The following is an 18,757-nucleotide window of genomic DNA, read 5'->3' as shown; positions in this document are numbered from 1 at the left end:
CTCCCTCCCTCCCTCTCTCTCCCTCCCTCTCTCTCTCCCTCCCTCCCTCTCCTCTCCATTCCTCCCTATGGCATGGGAGCTGACCCAGGGGTCCAGCGCTCTGTACAATATTCAATGAGGGTTTGATGCCACATGCACAGCACTCTGTACTAATCTTCCTATGTACAGCCCAGAAGAGAGCAGAAATAACCAAGCTGACTCTTAGCCTTTAGGTCTCCAGAGCCTCAGAGAGCAATGTAGAATTTTGACGTGAAAAAGGCTAGCTTATCACACACACACACACACACACACGCACGCACGCACGCACGCACGCACACACACACACACACACACACACACACCTGCCACCAACACTGGAAGACAGGACAGATCCCAAGAGAGGGGCAGAGGATGGCAGAGCAGGCAAAGTGTCTTTACCCTTCTCCGGCCACACCAGGCCCTCTGAACCCCAGCAGAGGAAAACTCAACAAGAGGAACTGGCTGTGGCAAACAAGCTGATTGCACACAGGAGTGTGGCTGTTCCTCGACAGGATGATTTCCTCCCATTAGATACGTATCCAAATGTGGAACTACTGCGGTGCTTTGCAGCTTAATAACCTCTCATTCTGTAACTCCAACTGACTAACTTGACATTACATGAACTCACGAGTCCATTCAACAGGAAGAGTGGCACTGCCTGCTCAAAACTGCCTGTGAGTTCTGGGACATGGTCTCCCTTGGGAGGCAACACTAGGAATGGGAAGCAGGATGCTGGAGTGGGACATCGTGTGACCTTAGTCGACCGATTCATGTCTCTGGGCCTTTATTCCTCATTTGTGGGCCTGTGGGAATGAAGACATCTTCATAGAGCTTTTGCAAAGGTACAGAAAGCAACTAACACAGAAAGGAGGCAGGCAGGCACACACCTGTAGAGTTTTGGAACAAAGGCCTAACCCAATCACACAGAGCACATCCCATAAACGTGTGCTGTGATGGTTCGTGTCATGTGCCAGCTGGGCCAGGCTATAATAACACCAAGACATAGCTGTGGCTCTATGTCTCAAAGTGGGACTGTCATTTGTCACCTCTAACTAACCGGATCTTAAGGGGCTCAAATGCCCACTCCCATGATGCATGAGGGCTTCATCAATCTGGAAGGATTCTGCACCAAGACATCAATGAGTCAAAGCCTCATTGAGTTTCAAAGCCAAGCCAGCTATCCTCTTAAGTCTCAGACTCACCAGCCTTCACGTGAGTCAGTCGCACTGAGGAATAAGAAGATGCTCTCGGCTGGTGAGGTGGCTCAGTGCATTGAATAAAGGTGCTTGCAGTCAAGCCTGCTGACCAGAGCTCAATCCCTGGAACCCACAAAGTAGAACGGGAGAACTGGCCCTTATGTGCTTCTTCTGCTTAGCTAGTTTTTACGGCAGCAAAGCTTTCGTTTTTCATTTCGTAGGCTGCATCATTAACTAGGGACTGGAGGGAGGACCCTGGTTCAGTTCTCAGCATCCATACATTGGTTCACAACCATCACATACACGCACATACAAGCTAAAACACTTATACACAGAAAATTAACTTATTTTTTACTTCATACACTTCTGTTTATTTAACCTAAAATTAAACTTTATATACATGCTGGAGAATTAAATGGTAGAAAATACCATCTCTGTAGACACAACAGCACCCAGTTGGATCCTACAAGCCCAGCTAAAGTTTGGTTAGAAGTATAGCACACCCTAGATCAGGAACCTACCAAAGTGACAAAGGTTAAAATCCCATCCACATGCACACTGTCAAAATGCTCCAAATCACACCAAAATAAAGAGGCCTAGATGGTCTGCAGAAACAATATTTTAGAAGCACGATTATTATTTCAACAATTAAATAACTCTGATAAACTCCCTTGCATCAACTTACAATGTACCTAGAAAGTTGTACTATATGATTCTCAGAATTTTTGTTTTAATTAAATGTATATATGGGTGTTTTGCTTGCATGTGTGTATGTGCACCACTTGTGTGCAGGTGCTCATAGAAGCCAGCAGAGGGTGACAGATCCCTTGGAACTACAGTTACAGATGGCTGTCAGCTGCCATGTGGGTGCTGGGAATTGAACCAGAGTCCTCTGCAAGAGCAGCTAGTGAGCCTTCTCTCCAGCCAGAGCTCTGGTGTTTTTGGTTGTTTGGTTGGTTGGTTTTTTTAATCAAAGAAGCTTTGTAGAGGTTATGAGAAAACATTTTCAAATACTGGAAAACTGACTTCAAACTCTCCTGCAAGAGGTTGATTCAGAATGTGAAACTGTGTGTAGTGTCTCTGAATTTTGTTTCTTTGTTTTTTAATGCTAAGGAAAGAAACCAGAGAGTTAGACAATGAAACGGTTGTCAGCCACCACACTAACCATGATGGGGTTTATGTGATTAAAACGTGAAGGGGAATTTACCTAATTAAAATTAAGTGCGAGCTGTCTCATTAGATTAGCTGTTTCCTCCACACTCTCGGGTCCCATAACTAAACGCCCTGGTGCCAGCTCCCACACACAACTGTCATCTTAATGAAAATAGACTTCAATAAACCCAGCAAATTTCTGTCCACAGCAACTGTTAATCCGTGTCAATCTCATTTTGCGACCGGAAAAGCCATTATGAACTTGTCGGCTCTCTAATTTCCCTAAATGATTTTAATTGATTTTCTTATTACTCGTTTGGTATTAACATCATCTTCTCTTCATAACAAAGTAAGACAAAATTAACTACTGAAAATTCATGCTACCTTTAAGTTCATACTTCTCAGAAACTTATTTGACAGGGGGTTGTGTATGCTGAAGCTGACCATCAGTCAGCACATTAGGAGGCACAGAATATTGAGAACGCTGGGAAATCCAGCCCTGAGTTAGGAGGAGGAAGGGAGGGGATGGGAGAGGATACAGGTAGACTCCCAAACTGAAGACAAACGGGACAATGAAGTAGCCTGAGAAATGAATCCTTGATATCTTTAGAATAGTCACAGAGTATCGAAGACAGTGATGCGTCAGGCAAGGCATGTTATCTTTAATGTTCATCTGAATCTTCAGTCATAGATACTTTCTTGCTTCTTGCTGCAGTAGCATGTGTTTGAATGGTGGTCTTCATTGTCATGATATTCAAGTGGTAAAATTATAAGAGATGAGGAGGGGGGAGGTGGTCAGGTCATTGGGGTGCTTGCTACCTTCTGAAGGGATTTATTCAGCTCTATTAGGAGACCAGTTAGTTCCTGGTGGGGACTGTTATATAAAAAGAAAGTAAGAAAGCAAGAAAAGCAAGCAAGCAAGCAAGACTGGCCACTCCAATTTTCCAGCTTTGTTTTGCATCCATCACTGATATCATCTACCATGGGACACAGCCAAGGGGCTTGCAACACAGCAGAGGAGCTAGTTCTTGGGCCTCCAGAACTATGAACTGGGTGAACCTTTCTTCAGTAATGGAACTACCATTGGACTGCAATGGGATAAATCTGTCCTTGTAGTTACCACCAACACAGGAGAAGCTAATAGATACAATGTGTTCACAAAAGACAAGATGTTACTTATGTGCTTTCAAATGTTCTTCCATCCAGCACTTACCATAGCTGCTAAGTCCTCTGTGTTTTCTAGGGTGGGTGTGAGTGAGCGAATTTGCTCAAGGTCAAAACAATACAACCAGGATCCCCAAACCACCTCAGAGCCACCTGGTCCTTAACAACAAGGTAGGGGAGCATCTCTCACCCATGTCTTCAATGTAGGAAGAACAAAGGGAAACCCAGGGCTCGCTCAGCCGAACTGAGATTTCCAAGACATAGTATTTATTGTTCAGTATACTCTCTGACTGCTTATAAGATAGTTTGTGGTCACCATTTTTTTCTGTATCAGAAATGATCAAACGTTAGTTTAAAATATTTCAGCTCAGCTCATGTTCACATATGAATATTAGTATCAAGCTTAAGGAAAATGCTGGGTAGTTTTCTGTAAGTTAGAAACCCTGAGAATTTAACCAGGAATTCATCACTGTTCAATCTTCATACACAGCCAGGGCCAATACATCTCAGATGCTCCTCTTCAGGGGCCTAAGATAACCAATAGGAACTTCGTGTGTGGCAACTGTATTATGGCAAGAAACCCTTCAATGTGGGAAAACACAAATGAAACTGGTCTGGACTTCCATCCTATGAACACAAGGCTAACATCCTTTGGCTCACCTCACCATCCTCTTATCATCAGGAGAGCTAAGACGGGGAGAGGAGTGAAATTATTTCTCAACCATTCAAATGATAACAAAATCGCTCTTAATAACAGGATGTGCCACGCCTGACAAGACAGATTCGAAGTTGGTTTATCTTCCCGAACTGAAGGCAGTGATTTTCTTAAGGAGAAACTGCCATTCACCGCAGATCTCATCTGCTCCTGGGCAACTACATGATGATCTTAATGATGCCCGTGTCTTTTTTCCAGCTCTGGGCATACAGACATTATCTCTAGATACGCACAGATGGTTCACAGATGGAGGGATACCACACAGCCAAACTACAAAGCCAAGATGCTCACAACCCTCCCCGCCAACCAGGACCAACACTGGCCACAGACAAGGTGCCAAAGGAGAGGGACAGCCAGCCCCTTTGCCAATCACCCTGCAGCTCGGGGAGGGGGGGTGTGCTTCAATACATTTGATTGACAGGAATTTCACCCTTGGCCAGGTAAAGCAGGCACATCTATCCATACATTGTCATGTTTGAATCTCTTCAAGGAAAAAAAAAAGGTAAGTATGAATCCATAAAAGGAAAACGAACTGTTACGTGTCTGGACTGGATGGTACAGGCTTACTTCTTCTGGCATATTTTATGAAGGAAATCTGCAGTGGTCAAGTTCCCTAGAACTGGGCCCTTTGGCAGATGGGAAGCAGCCATGGTCAACATTTCCTGATATTCAAGCCAGCAACAGTGGTTCAGTAGCTCATCCACTACCCTGGAACCAAAGGAAAACCTTACTAACAGTATCTACTTCTGGGGCATGGTTTAGCTGTATCCTCCCACAAAGGTTTGAGTGACTTTTTAATCCACAGAGTGGATACAAAAGTAGTACCTTTAAGGTGTGGGACCTGGGGTGAGGTCCTTAGGTCTCTGCCACATGTGCCTATACGTCGATCTCCTGTGACTCAAGTGGATTCTGCCAAGGAAGTGATTATAATACAGAGCCTTGCCCTTGTCATCTCTCTTTCCTGCGTTAAGCTGCTATCTGTTTGCTCCTGAGAGGTCTCTCGCACCGGCATGCAATACAGGTTGGGGGTGGCCCTACCCAAGAGTGTGCAAAGAAAGCCATTTGGACCGTGAGGCCCTGTGACTGTGAGCCTCTGCCCTTATAAGCAGCCGGGGTCCGGATCCCATCACAGTGACTAAAAACCGACACAGCACATGTGTCACTCTGCTTCCAACTGGGAACACAGAATACTCCACTGAGAGTCAGGGTGACAAGGACAGAGGGAGAGGGGGCTTAAGAGCAGACACCTGCCACAAAAATCCCCTTGATCCCTAATGGCGTAAGACTCTCCTCCCGGCCAACAGGTACTCTGAAGCTTTCTGGCTCATCCCACGATCAGGAAATATTCTAGAAAATGCTTCACAGAGCACTCCCAGAGCCTCCCTCCGAGATTCACGAGGCGGGTAGGTATCCCACACCCAGTATAGGACTTTTGCTTAGTACCTCAAAGCTTCTAGAAGCAGTGTTATCTAGACAAGCTAGCTACCCCCTTATAACTTTTTATAAGTTGTCTCCTTAATGTATACTTTTTAACTTCTATTTTTAATTGTGGCACAGAATAGTAGGTTTCCAGGGCGGGCAGTTAACCAAAACAGAAGCATTCTGGGAAAAGAAATATATACCTATATGGAAATTATTAGTAATTCTCCAATAGGAAACACACATTTCATTTTGTACTAGGAACTGTCAATGACACAATTATCTCTGACCTACCAGGCTTTCCAACAAAATGCCCATCTATTCTGATACAACACATAAGTGTCCACTGGAGTCCACCAAATAGTTGCTGTGACACACCGAGAAGCCAGTAAAAATCACAGCCATCTCCTGCCTATGTCAGCCCTCCCTTCCCCTCCTCAGGCCTCCCCTACCCTCTTTAGCCCTCCTCTGCCCACCTCAGCCCTCCCCTACCTACCTTGGTCTGGCATCTTGAATGACTTATAAGCAGTCAAATGACCCTGAGCATCAATCAAGGACTGCACAGACACACTGCTGGTAAAACATTAATCACATTTTCTTTATCTTTTCCCTTTTCCTATCTTTTGGTCCTAGATCTCAAATAGATTAAAATTAACTGAGGGCAGAGAAGAATGACCACCCCCTAAAGCACCATCTACTACTAGACCTCCTTCAACAGGAGTGCTCTGTGTCTGCGTGTCTCTGAGAGGAGCCATTAGCTGTTGGGCTAACAAGCCTATGAAATATGGCTGTCAAACAAAGAAACTGGATTGTTCATATTTTTTTTCAACTTTTCACTAACTTGTAGCATGCTATGTCATATATACACAGTGTTTGCTGAACAAACTCAAAGCAATCACATCGCCTCTTCCCCCCATGTCATTACCTCATATCTAACACCTTCAGGCCCCTCTGTTCTTTAAAGATTTATTTATTTATTTATTTATTTATTTATTTATTTATTTATTTAATGTATATATGTACACTGTAGCTGTACAAATGGTTGTGAGCCTTCATGTGGTTGTTGGGAATTGAATTTAGGACCTCTGCTTGCTCCAGTCAACTCCACTCACTCAGTCCCTGCTTGCTCCAGCCCAAAGATTTATTTATTATTATACATAAGTACCTGTCTTCAGACACACCAGAAGAGGGCGTCAGATCTCATTACGGGTGGTTGTGAGCCACCGTGTGGTTGCTGGGATTTGAACTCAGGACCTTCGGAAGAGCAGTCAGTGCTTTTACCCACTGAGCCATCTCTCCAGCCCACCCTCTGTTCTTGACTCATGAAACATACTGACAGGTTATTATGATCACAGTCACTCTCTGTACAGCAGAACATCAAGAGTTCACCCCTGCCTGACTGGTTTGGGACCCCATTATCCAACCTCCTGGTGGCCTTTTATCCCCAACCCTTCCCAGTCTCTGACACTCTCTACTCTCCATTCAGAGCAATTTGTTTTCGATTTCCACAGATGAAGGAGAACAGGCATGCGTCTGGTCTGCCCCACTTAACAGAATGCCTACTTTGCTGTAAATAACAAGATTCTGCTGTTCTCTACGACTGAATACTAGTTCATTTTGTACAGACACTACACTTCCTTAATCCAGTCATCTATGGATCAGTATCTAGGTTGATTCCTTATCTCTGTTGTTATGACTTGAGCCATCCCACATTTGAGTATTGTAGTAGTTTGAATGTAATTGGTCCCCATAGGCCCAAGGGAATGGCACTATTAGAAGGTGTGGCCTTGTTGGAGTAGGTATGTCCTTGTTGGAGTGGATGTGGTCCTTTTGGAGTAGGTATGACCTTGGGGTAGGTTTGGCCTTTCTGGAGTAGGTGTGGCCTTTCTGGAGTAGGTGTGGCCTTTCTGGAGTAGGTGTGGCCTTATTGGAGTAGGTGGGGCCTTGTTGGAGTAGGTGTGGCCTTGTTAGAGTGGGTGTGGTCTTGTTTGAGTGGGTGTGGCCTTCTTGGAGTAGTTGGGGCCTTCCTGGAGGAAGTGTTGCTGTGGGGGGCGGGGTTTTGGGGTCTCATATGCTTAAGCTATGCCCAGTGTGGTGCACAGTTTATTTCCTGTTGCCTGAGGATCAATATGTAGAATCCTCAGCTTCTTCCCCAGCACCATGTCTGCCTGCATGCTGCCATGCTTCCCCCTATGATGATAACGGACTAAACCTCTGAACTATAAGCCAGCCCCAATGAAATGTTTTTCTTTTATAAGAGTTGCCTTGACCATAGTGTCTCTTCACAGCAATAGGAACCCTAAGACAAGCATATGGCCTAAGGAAATGAAATCGACATACCAAAGAGCTACTGTGTCCAATGCAATTCACTTTTACATCTCTGCCCAGGACTACCTTGATGGAGAGCAGAGGTTTCCTGCTTCCACAGGAGCAGGAAAATAACCAGGGCGAGACTTTTGACTTGATGTCTCAAGAATGTATCTTCAGGGTAGCCCAGGTGTGGTGGCGCACGCCTTTAATCCCAGCACTCAGGAGGCAGAGGCAGGCAGATTTCTGAGTTCGAGGCCAGCCTGGTGTACAAAGAGAGTTCCAGGACAGCCAGGGCTATACAGAGAAACCCTGTCTCAAAAAAGAAGGGGGAAAAAAAAAAACGAAAAAAAAGAAATCTTCAGGGTACAAGTTTTCAAACAGTTATAAAGTAAATTTCCCCACCATTTCTGATAGATGCACATAATTTATGAGGATTATTTAATATAAAAAGAATGAGTGTAGTTCTCTTAACGGGCTAAATTAGCACTGAGAGTCACTCAGCTCCAAATTTAAAACACCTATCTAATTTCTTTTTGTATTATAAAAGTCTTTAAAACACCTTCCTAGATCCTACAATCCCAACAGAAGCATAGCTCATTATCACTCGAAGTAGAAACAATTCCAATAAAACCCCAAATATGTGTCACTGCAAAAACATCACAATCAAAGGCTTGTTTTGCTATGTCCTCTGAGAAGGCTCCCATCCCCGGGGCCCAGGAAACAGATGTAAGGAAGTCTCCCGTGGCCAGATCTGGGAGGCAGGAAGACACAGCTGGCATGGGGACCACCTCCAAGGAATCAGAGGTTCTTTCCTCCCTTGCTCTTCTGAACACATCTTGTCAACACTGAGGCTTGCATCTTAGCACTGTGCAGATGTGGTCTCTAGAACACTAAACCTGCAGGCAGGCTTCAGCTCTAACACGCCCCCAACAGCTCTTGATTCCCCCTCCCCCAATTTGGCTCTAACATGTCCCCAACAGCTCTCGATTCCCCCCTCCCATTTTTTGTCTGTTTGTTTGTTTTATCTTGATTTTCTTTTTTGTTTCAGGAGTAAGGGCCCTCCAACTTTGACCCTAACTGTAAATTAACCAAGTTATTAAGCTCAACTGTATATCTAAGAGGTTTTTTTTATTTTAAAATTAAGCTCCATAGATTTAAAAACAAATACCATAGGATATAGTTTCTTAGAACTAAAGGGATTATGAATTTTTATAAAGAAATGATATAATATACACCTGTATTCAAACATCTCAGGATAGGGCTGGAGAGATAGATGGCTCAGAGATTAAGAACAGTTGGTACTCTCCCAGAGGACCCAGGTTCAATTCCTGGCACCCACATGATGGCTCCCAAGTGTCTATAACTCCAGTCCAAGGCGATACAACACCCTGTTGGCCTCCACATCACATTTTGGTTTTTCGAGACAGGGTTTCTCTGTGTAGCCCTGGCTGTCCTGGAACTCACTTTGTAGACCAGACTGGCCTCAAACTCAGGAATCCACCTGCCTCTGCCTCCCAAGTGCTGGGATTAAAGGCGTGCGCCACCACGCCCGGAACATATGAAAATTTTTATGTATTAGCTGTATATACTAATTTCAAGTTTTCAAAGCATAAGGCCAACCACCTATCCAAATGGCTTCGAGCTTCCAGATCCCCAGCTTATAGTGTCCCGGGCTGCAGTGATCCTGGCCTTAAGCAAAGCATACCCTCCCTTTAATACAATTTATGACACAAATGGGTTCCAGGATTTTAGGGGGTTTTCTTTGGGGGGGTACCTCAGCCTATCTCTTTTATACAGGAAAAAAAATCTATTGCAGGACGCATCCCAACGAAGGGAAAATGAAGCAATTCTGTATGGCAAGCACACAATGCTCAACCATTGTACTTTTGCAAGTTCTCCTCATGGAAGACAGTATTAGTTCAATTTAGTTGCTATACTGGATAGCTTTGTGTCAACTTGACACAGCTGGAGTTATCACAGAGAAAGGAGCTTCAGTTGGGGAAATGCCTCCATGAGATCCAGCTGTAAGGCATTTTCTCAATTAGTGATCAAGGGGGGAGGTTCCCTTGTGGGTGGNNCCATCTCTGGGCTGGTAGTNTTGGGTTCTANAAGAGAGNNGNCTGAGNAAGCCAGGGGAAGCAAGCCAGTAAAGAACATCCCTCCATNGCTTCTGCATCAGCTCCTGCTCCCTGACCCGCTTGAGTTTCAGTCCTGCATCCTTTGGTGATCAACAGCAGTATGGAAATGTAAGCCAAATAAACCCTTTCCTCCCCAACTTGCTTCTTGGTCATGACGTTTGTGCAGGAATAGAAACCCTGACTAAGACAGTTGCCAGAACCAAAAATGAAAAAAAAAAAAAAAAAAAAGCCCATAGACTATATAGTAGCTGTGACTTTAAGAGCAGCTTAGATAGCACCTCTACCCTCAGGTAGTTTGTCTCTGATGTTTTGGGACCCAATGTCTTGGAAAGCCCGACACTTCATGAAGCACCTCCACTCCTGTACCCCAGAAAGATTTCAGGGAAATTTCATATCAATCCCTCAGAGCAAGGCTGACATAAGTACACACAAGGAGCTCCTAAAACCACCCAGACCTGGTTGTTCTAAGACAAGTCAAACCACAGATCAGACTAGTCACCCAACAGTGGCTAAGAGCACTGGCTGCTTTCCCAGAGGACCCAGGTTTGATTCCCAGCACCTCCATGGCAGTTCACAATGATCTGTAACTCCAGTCCAAGGGGATACAGCACCCTCTTTTGGTCTCCCTTAGCACTGCACAGACATGCTGCAGACACAAACTGCAGTTAAGGGAAGTATCCTTTATTAAGATCAATGACTCTGCAGTCAAGGACACTCACTATAGGCTGCGAATATGGAAGCTCAGATCCATTTGAGTATGTCAGTAATTTAATGCTTTAAACTTTTAACATTAATATGTGCAGATGATGCATAAAAGTTATCATATTTGTGAGGTAATTTGTGATGTGGGTTTTTAAATTGTTTCCATCTTTGACGGTTGGGAAATGATGTCATTCTTCTGTTTCCTTGGTTACGTACAGTCTACACTGCCTGTGTCTATATATATATATATATATATATATATATATATATATATATACATTTGACTGGGAACAGAAATAATTCTTAAAGCCCTTCCGACTTAAAACACTACCAACCTCTGCTTCTGTTAGGTCTTTCTGGTCATGAATGTGTAACCTGGCTCGTTACTAGGTAGCATCTCAAAATGACTTTTCTGTCCTCTTGGGACTCTCGAGGGATACATCAACAGCATCCCTAAAGCTCTAGATTACCTGACAAAGAGAGCCCAGACTTCCAAACCTGACATTCAAGACCCTCGTTAACCCTCCAAGAATGACTTTTCTGTCCTCTTGGGACTCTCGAGGGATACATCAACAGCATCCCTAAAGCTCTAGATTACCTGACAAAGAGAGCCCAGACTTCCAAACCTGACATTCAAGACCCTCGTTAACCCTCCAAGAATGACTTTTCTGTCCTCTTGGGACTCTCGAGGGATACATCAACAGCATCCCTAAAGCTCTAGATTACCTGACAAAGAGAGCCCAGACTTCCAAACCTGACATTCAAGACCCTCGTTAACCCTCCAAGAATATCCCATGCTGCTCCTCCAGAACCCCATAAATTTTTTTTGGGGGGGGGTACACACATCAAGCTCTCCAGGGTGCTTACAACCCTTGCCCATTACATACACTCATCACCCATTTCTCTTCATACCCGATTTCTACAGACTAAAATCCAGTGTGGCAGGCAAAGCCTTCTTTGAGTTTCCCTGGATGGGAGTCAGACTGGCCTATAGGCAAGGTCTGTGGGGTATTTTCTTCATTACTGATTGATGTGGAAGGGCCCAGCCCACTGTGGGCAGCACCACCCCTATGCAGTCGGTCCCTGAATTGTGAATTGCTCCGTGGCCTCCACTTGACTTCCTGCCTCCAAGCTTCTGCCTTGAATTCCCTCCCATAGTGATGGGCTATCACATGGAAATGTATGGCACATAAATCCTTTGCTCCCCAAGTTGCTTTCTGGTCATAATGTTTCTTATGACACCAGAAAAGCTCACTAAGACACTGTCTTAGACAGGGATCCTATTCTATTCCTGCATAAACATCATGACCAAGAAGCAAGTTGGGGAGGAAAGTTGGTTTATTCAGCTTACACTTCCACATTGCTGTTCATCACCAAAGGAAGTCAGGACTGGAACTCAAGCAGGTCAGGAAGCAGGAGCTGATGCAGAGGCCATGGAGGGATGTTACTTACTGGCTTGCTTCCCCTGGCTTACTCAGCTGGCTTTCTTACAGAACCAAGACTACCAGCCCAGGGATAGCACCACCCACAATGGTCCCTCCTACCCTTGATCACTGATTGAGAAAATGCCTTACAGCTGGATCTCATGGAGGCATTTCCTCAAGGGAGGCTCCTTTCTCTGTGATCACTCCAGCCTGTGTCAAGTTGATACACAAAACCAGCCAGTACAACTTTCCTGAAAACTCCTCTAGATGCATGTGGGTTTTCTCTATGCCTGACCCTTGGCAGCCTGTTACAGTCTGTGCATGAGACTCACGGAAAGACAACAAGCACCCACTCCCACCCACAGTATATTCTTTACATCATAGATGGTTACAGAATCAAGAAGGCAAGGACCATGCGGGGGTGGGTGGAAGGAGGAGGTCAGGTTCTCTCATTTGCTTCTTGTTGTTGCCTTGATTTCTGAAGATCACCTTCCCTATAGTCTTTCTAGTCTCTCATTCAGAAACTTACTATATACAATACATTGTCATACAATTTTTTTTTAATGCCTCTCAGCTCCACATGCTTGTCTATACCTGCGTGGCAACTGCTTTACCAGGGAGCCTAACGTATGGTGTAAAACATGAGAGGCTCACCCGCCTTCCGGTTCCCTCTGAGAGAGGCAGCCACAAGGGTTCTTCCCACGACTTCTTTTACAGTTAGGGCTCTGAATGAAAATACTAACTGCCGACTCTCATCCCGCAGGTGTGAGTTAGGAAACACAGAGGCTGCGTGCTGGTTCCAGGTGTACCAGGGGTCTGTCCACAGAAACCAGCAGCAGCAAACGGTTTCCTATGTGTCCCTGGGTAGATCTCGTCTCCCTTGGCTCGCTTCTCTAAGAAGCCCGGCAGGCTGTGGCCTGTGCAATCTTTAGTGTCTGGGGACAGGAAACAGAGGACTCTTCGAGATGCTGAAGGTTTTTATTCAATTATGTAAACAGCTGCGATGGAATTAGATGTGGCCCCTGTGGTATCAAATCGTAAAACAGAAGCCCCGGGAGCAAGTTCTGCAGCCCTGTGACCTTGACCATGCTAACTGTCGCCACTGGTTAAATAAGGCGGGATCCCTAGCAGCCAGGGGAACGTAAGAAGATTCACACACCTAACGAAGTATGAGCCCCATCGGCAAGATCAGCCAGCTACATCTCACACTAACAATAGAATCTAATTTTAAGTGGCATAAATGTGACTTTTTAATTGTAATTATTAACTATTCCATTATTATTAAAATATATAGCTAATAATATTTTGTGACTCCTCACTAATAAAAGGGGCTATTGTAGCTGTTTTTTTTTTTAACAGTTATTTCTCATAAACCGCTATGAGAACAGAGCAGTCAGCATCCTCAAGCTTCGCTGGGCAAACAAAACACACAGAGATGGACTTACTGGCTCATGACCACAATACCTGGAAGAGAAGGAGCCAGACTTCACAGTCTGATGGTATGTTATTTTCATATCTAGAGGAGGCATTTAGACTGAGGCTAAGCCCGATGGGGTGCTTTGAATGAGAAACGTCCCTGTGGGCTCAGATATTTGAATACTTGGTCCCCAGTTGGTGGCACTGTTTGGGTAGGTTCAGCCTCGCTGGGGGCAAGCTTGAAGATTTCAAAGCCACATGCCATTCCCACTTGGCTGCTCTCACTGCTTGGGGCTAACAGTTTAAGGTGTGAGAGCTCTGTTCCAATCCCCATGCTTTTCCTCCACATTGTGATGATGGACTCCTACCTCTCTGAAACAATAAGCCCAAATAAATCCTTCCTTCTATAAGCTCCCTTGGTCATGGTGTTTTATCACAGCAATCAAAACGTAAATAATATACCCAATAAAGACACAATTCAGAGACACTCAGTGAATCCTGGCATGGACTGTGCTTGGATGTGGCAAGAATGATGCACTGGATACTCAAAGCCAGATGTCTGAGGCACCATTTGTCTAAAATGTTGCAGCTCCTGAAACCCAGGGCATTCTACAATCATTAGAGGTGGAAACAAGCCGGGTGTGGTTGCGCATGCCTTTAATTCCAGCACTCAGAAGGCAGAGGCAGGCGGGTTTCTGAGTTCGAGGCCAGCCTGGTCTACAAAGTGAGTTCCAGGACAGTCAGGGCTATACAGAGAAACCCTGTCTCAAAAAAAAAAAAAAAAAAAAAAGTGGAAACAAACTTCCAAAATGAAGGTGGCTCCAGAGTCCACCCCTCTCCAGTCATCCAATACAATGTTGCAACGTTCACAGAAAACTGGCTGTAAATCAGGTGTGGGCAAACCCTAGGGAAATTTCCCTTGGGACCCTACATCCTACACACACACACACACACACACACACACACTGTAGTATATTGGTCTTTTCTTACACAGGCACTATCCACCCAACAGCAAACACACACACACACACACACACACACACACAGGCACTCACAGGGACCTTCAGGACTGTGAATGTTCTCTGAACGCCACTCCCTTGCTCCCTCAGCATTATTATTTTAGAACCACAAAGTGAACTTGGCTTTCTTCCTCCTCTTTCCGAATACCCACCCAGAGGAACTAGAGAAACACAAAACAAAAGCGTGCCCTTTCTTTTGAGATGCAAATCCCAGCATGTAGCATCAAGCCCTGCTCTGTTTGAGCCAGGTTTGCAAAGATTCGGTGGTGGAGGAGGGAGGGTGCAGAAGCCTTTGAAAACAGGCACACCCATGGAGAGCCCCGGTATCCCGCTGAGAGCACACCTCTGGCGCTAACCCCTACTGCAGAGGTATTATTTAATAAGCAGGCAGCTTTACAAAAAATCCATGATGATTACTCTCACTGAGGTCAGAGGTTATGAATGTGTGCCTGCAGGCCTGTCACCAGACTGGAAGAGACAGAACTAATGCGGGGGGGGGGGGGGAATAGATTAAGGGCTGTAGTGTAAACATCCACGAGTCTTAATCTAGTTACTTTGACAGTCCGGACTCATAAATGGCTTCAAGTTTATTTTCCCCGGGCAAATATCCTCAATTTCTTGTTCCCTTATCAGGAGGAGTTGGATGCTCCACAAACTTCCACCGTCTTTGTTTCCTCCAGCTGGCCAATGGGTGCTGGACCTCAAAGCCATAGAGCCATGGCCGGCAGGCTCCAACACATGTCTAGCCCCATTGTCAGTGGGGCATTTGATACTAAAAGGAAAATTTCCTTCCCTCTTACAGTGATCTCGCACTCTCATCAAAGTGTGGTGTCTGCTCAGCCAACAAGGCACTCAATTTGACGAGAAGTGCTGAAAACTCTCTGAAGGATTACGGAACAATATGACCTATCCAAGAGAAGCTCCTCTCGGTCAAATTTGCAGCAATAATATTTCAAGGATGTTTTCAGACACACAGAGGGCCCCCAGGTCAAGTTTTCAATGTCAAAACTGCGTAGCACCCAGACGGGAGATAATAATAATAAATCAGAAAAGTCTCCTGCAACCGTACTAAAGTAACCATGGGAGTCCCCACACCCTCTATATCCTTGACAGTTCCACCCTGACTTCACTTTCTGGTTATACAACGTGAATTTCCTAGTCTGGGTTAACCAAGAAACATGAAAATGCTTTTTGAAAAAATATGGGAGTGGGCCTGGGCTGGAGAGATGGCTCAGCAGTTAAGAGCACTGACTGCTCTTGAAGAGGGACCAGGTTCAGTTCCCAGCACCCACGTGGCAGTTCTCAACCATCTATAAATCTGTGATTCCAGTCCCAGGAGATATGACAGCCCCGTTTGTCTGATGTGGGCACTGCACAGACGTACATGCAGGCAAATCACTTGCATACATAAAATAAAAATAGATAAAAACCTTCTATATAGTGGGGTAGTATACTCTTTCTTTTCTGCCGCTATGCTACCTGAGACGGAATATTTGATGAACGAAAGAGATTCGTTTAGTTCACAGTCTTCAAGGTTGGAAGTCCAAACAGCGTGCTGCTAGCTCTAGGAAAGCCCCCCCCCCACTAGATTACACCAAGGCAGGTGGCATTAGACCAAGGTAGGGGGATCACATAGCGACACAAGAAGCCAGAGAGGGTGGACGGAATTCCCAACTTGTTATGGATAGATGAAATTCCCACTCTTACAGGGTAATGCCAAGACCAACTGGAATTCCACATCAAATACATTACTCATCTCTTCAGAAAGGGGCAGCCCCAATTCTACCCCAACTACCTCTCATCTCATTCATTCAACCACCTCCATGCAGGGCCACATTGAGGATTAAGCCCCTAACTCTCGTTCTTTGACTTAAACCACAGCCAGTTCATAGCAGATGGTAATTAACTTATAATAGATCATGTCTCTGGGCTGTATACTTAACCACATAGAATTCATCTTGATATTATCTACATAGAGCGACAGCGTTAAGTACTTCTCCTGCCTCCAAACAGTGATCCACAGAAAAGCCCAACCTCACCTTAGTTTTCTTACCCGGAAGGCAACGCTAATACACTATTTTGTATGCAAAACACTCAATGTTTGGTATTTAACATTGGGTTAAAAGCCACCAAATTAAGCTAGATTCTCATATCCATTAACTCAAATTTCTCAGAGCCTTGGTACTCAAATGGTCAACCTTGTTCTAAAATGTGACGAAGCACCCAAGACCTTGCTCTACCCTCAGCAGGTCAGCAGCCTTAACTGCAAAGGAATGTGTTTACTCGTGGCAAAATAGAAAAGCCTGCATCTCCCAGACCTGAGCTTTCTACAGGACAGATACCAGGTTAGAGACTCCTCCAGGCACTCTTTTATCTGGCCGCCACATTTGCTTTTAAGCAAAGTGGCCATGACACCAGCAACAGAAGAATTCAATTATGGTTCATGGCATTAGGAGATAGAGTACACGCATACCTGGACTGCCATGGGTTATTGGGGAAACTTCCCAGCATCCTCTTGTGTGTTTTTGCCAACCCAGGGGCATCAGTATGGCAGTTGGAGGACTTACCATAACCCCACAGCAAAGTTATGTCTTTAAACCGAACAAGTGTCAGCAAGTAACACGATTTTTATGATTCTGACCATATGACATCACCATCACGTGACATCCTCAGACCTCCGCTGCCTCACGAGTTATAAATAATGGAACCAATTTGCTTTCTCGTTGATACTAAAAATGAGCCTTGGGCTTGGAAAGGCTGGGAAAGTGTTCTATATGTACAACTCTAAATTGTTTTAATTGTAATTTTAATAATCCCATCAGTTATACAACACCAACATGCTATTCGAATAGGTGTTTTCATTGCACTTAGAGATAAGACAGAAATAATCAACATTCAAATGTTTATCTCCCAGAAACAAAAGCAATTATAGAACCTGAGGGGCCAGAGAGACGGCTCAGTACCCTGCTCTTTTTCCAGGGGACCCAAGTTTGGATTCCCAGCACCCATATCAGACAGCTTACAACTGCCTATAACTCAGGCTCTGAGGGATCCAATGCCTCTGTCTCTTCAGGCACCTGCACTTACATGTACACACACACACACACACACACACACACACACACACACACTGAAAATTAGGTAAGTATATTATAAAAATGAACTTGATAAGTTAAACTATTAGGTTAAAAACAAATTAACTTAATGAGCAATTATTGGCAACCAAGCATGCGCCACAAAGAGAACATTATCATTATTATCCACCTCCTGGGCACACTCCTTTCTGATTGGAGAATCCACATTCCATCTCAATATTCAGCTGGCCTCTAGTTCATCTGATCAGGAAAAAATGGGCCTGCCCCTAGATCCAAGGAAGCTCATATCTCCATCGCCAGAGACAGGTCAGGAAAGGAACCAAATTAGGCAAAAGATAACTATCCAAACTCACACTTCTTATGGATTTTTGGAAAAGACTTCCCTTAATAATTTTGTTAGATCTTAGGAAAACGACTTCCTCTTTCTCTGGAATATAAAGTGGAGAGAAGCCTTAGGATCTCTTGAAGATAGGAGGGCAGAGCCAGGATGGTCACATGGGCATGGGGCTACAGTCACTACATGACGTCATGTCAAACCCATATCTAAGACATATCTAATATCTAAAGGCAATCCTTGGAGGCCACACCGTCTCTATGCATCAGAACTTACTGTAGGGAGAACACAGACACAGCAGTAAATCTGAGGCCATCAGAAGCCTCGTGTCCCCAGGTAACCTCATTCCCAGCATGCCTGGGGTCCCGACCCACCCACCCCCACCCCCCAGTTCACCAGAGAGCATCTCATCTCCAACTGGAAATTAACTCCTATACTTAACAGACCTTGGAAGAAAACACCAAGAAGATGGAAGGCAGATACCAGGCCTAAAGTACAAGAGCTAAACTATTCCTCACAGACTCCTATTTCAGCTATGCAGAAGTGTGTAAATACTAGCATCCCACAACAGGCAGCCATGGCAACGTGTTCCTGTCTGGCATCCCAACATACATCTAATGCTAACCAATTAATAATAATAATAATAATAATAATA

The 18,757-nt window shown here is 44.7% G+C and overlaps 1 protein-coding gene across 4 annotated transcripts in view; it reads right to left on the bottom strand.

Annotated features, from left to right (window-relative positions):
* The window catches only part of Mtus2 (microtubule associated scaffold protein 2), a 360,212-nt gene that overhangs the window by 299,643 nt on the left and 41,812 nt on the right, over nucleotides 1-18,757 (bottom strand). The gene's annotated exons all lie outside the window — the stretch shown is intronic.

Source organism: Mus pahari, chromosome 23, assembly GCF_900095145.1.
Source record: "Mus pahari chromosome 23, PAHARI_EIJ_v1.1, whole genome shotgun sequence".
Lineage (NCBI taxonomy): Eukaryota > Metazoa > Chordata > Mammalia > Rodentia > Muridae > Mus > Mus pahari.
Note: the sequence above shows the minus strand (reverse complement) of the source record. Positions and strands in the feature narration are given on the sequence as shown.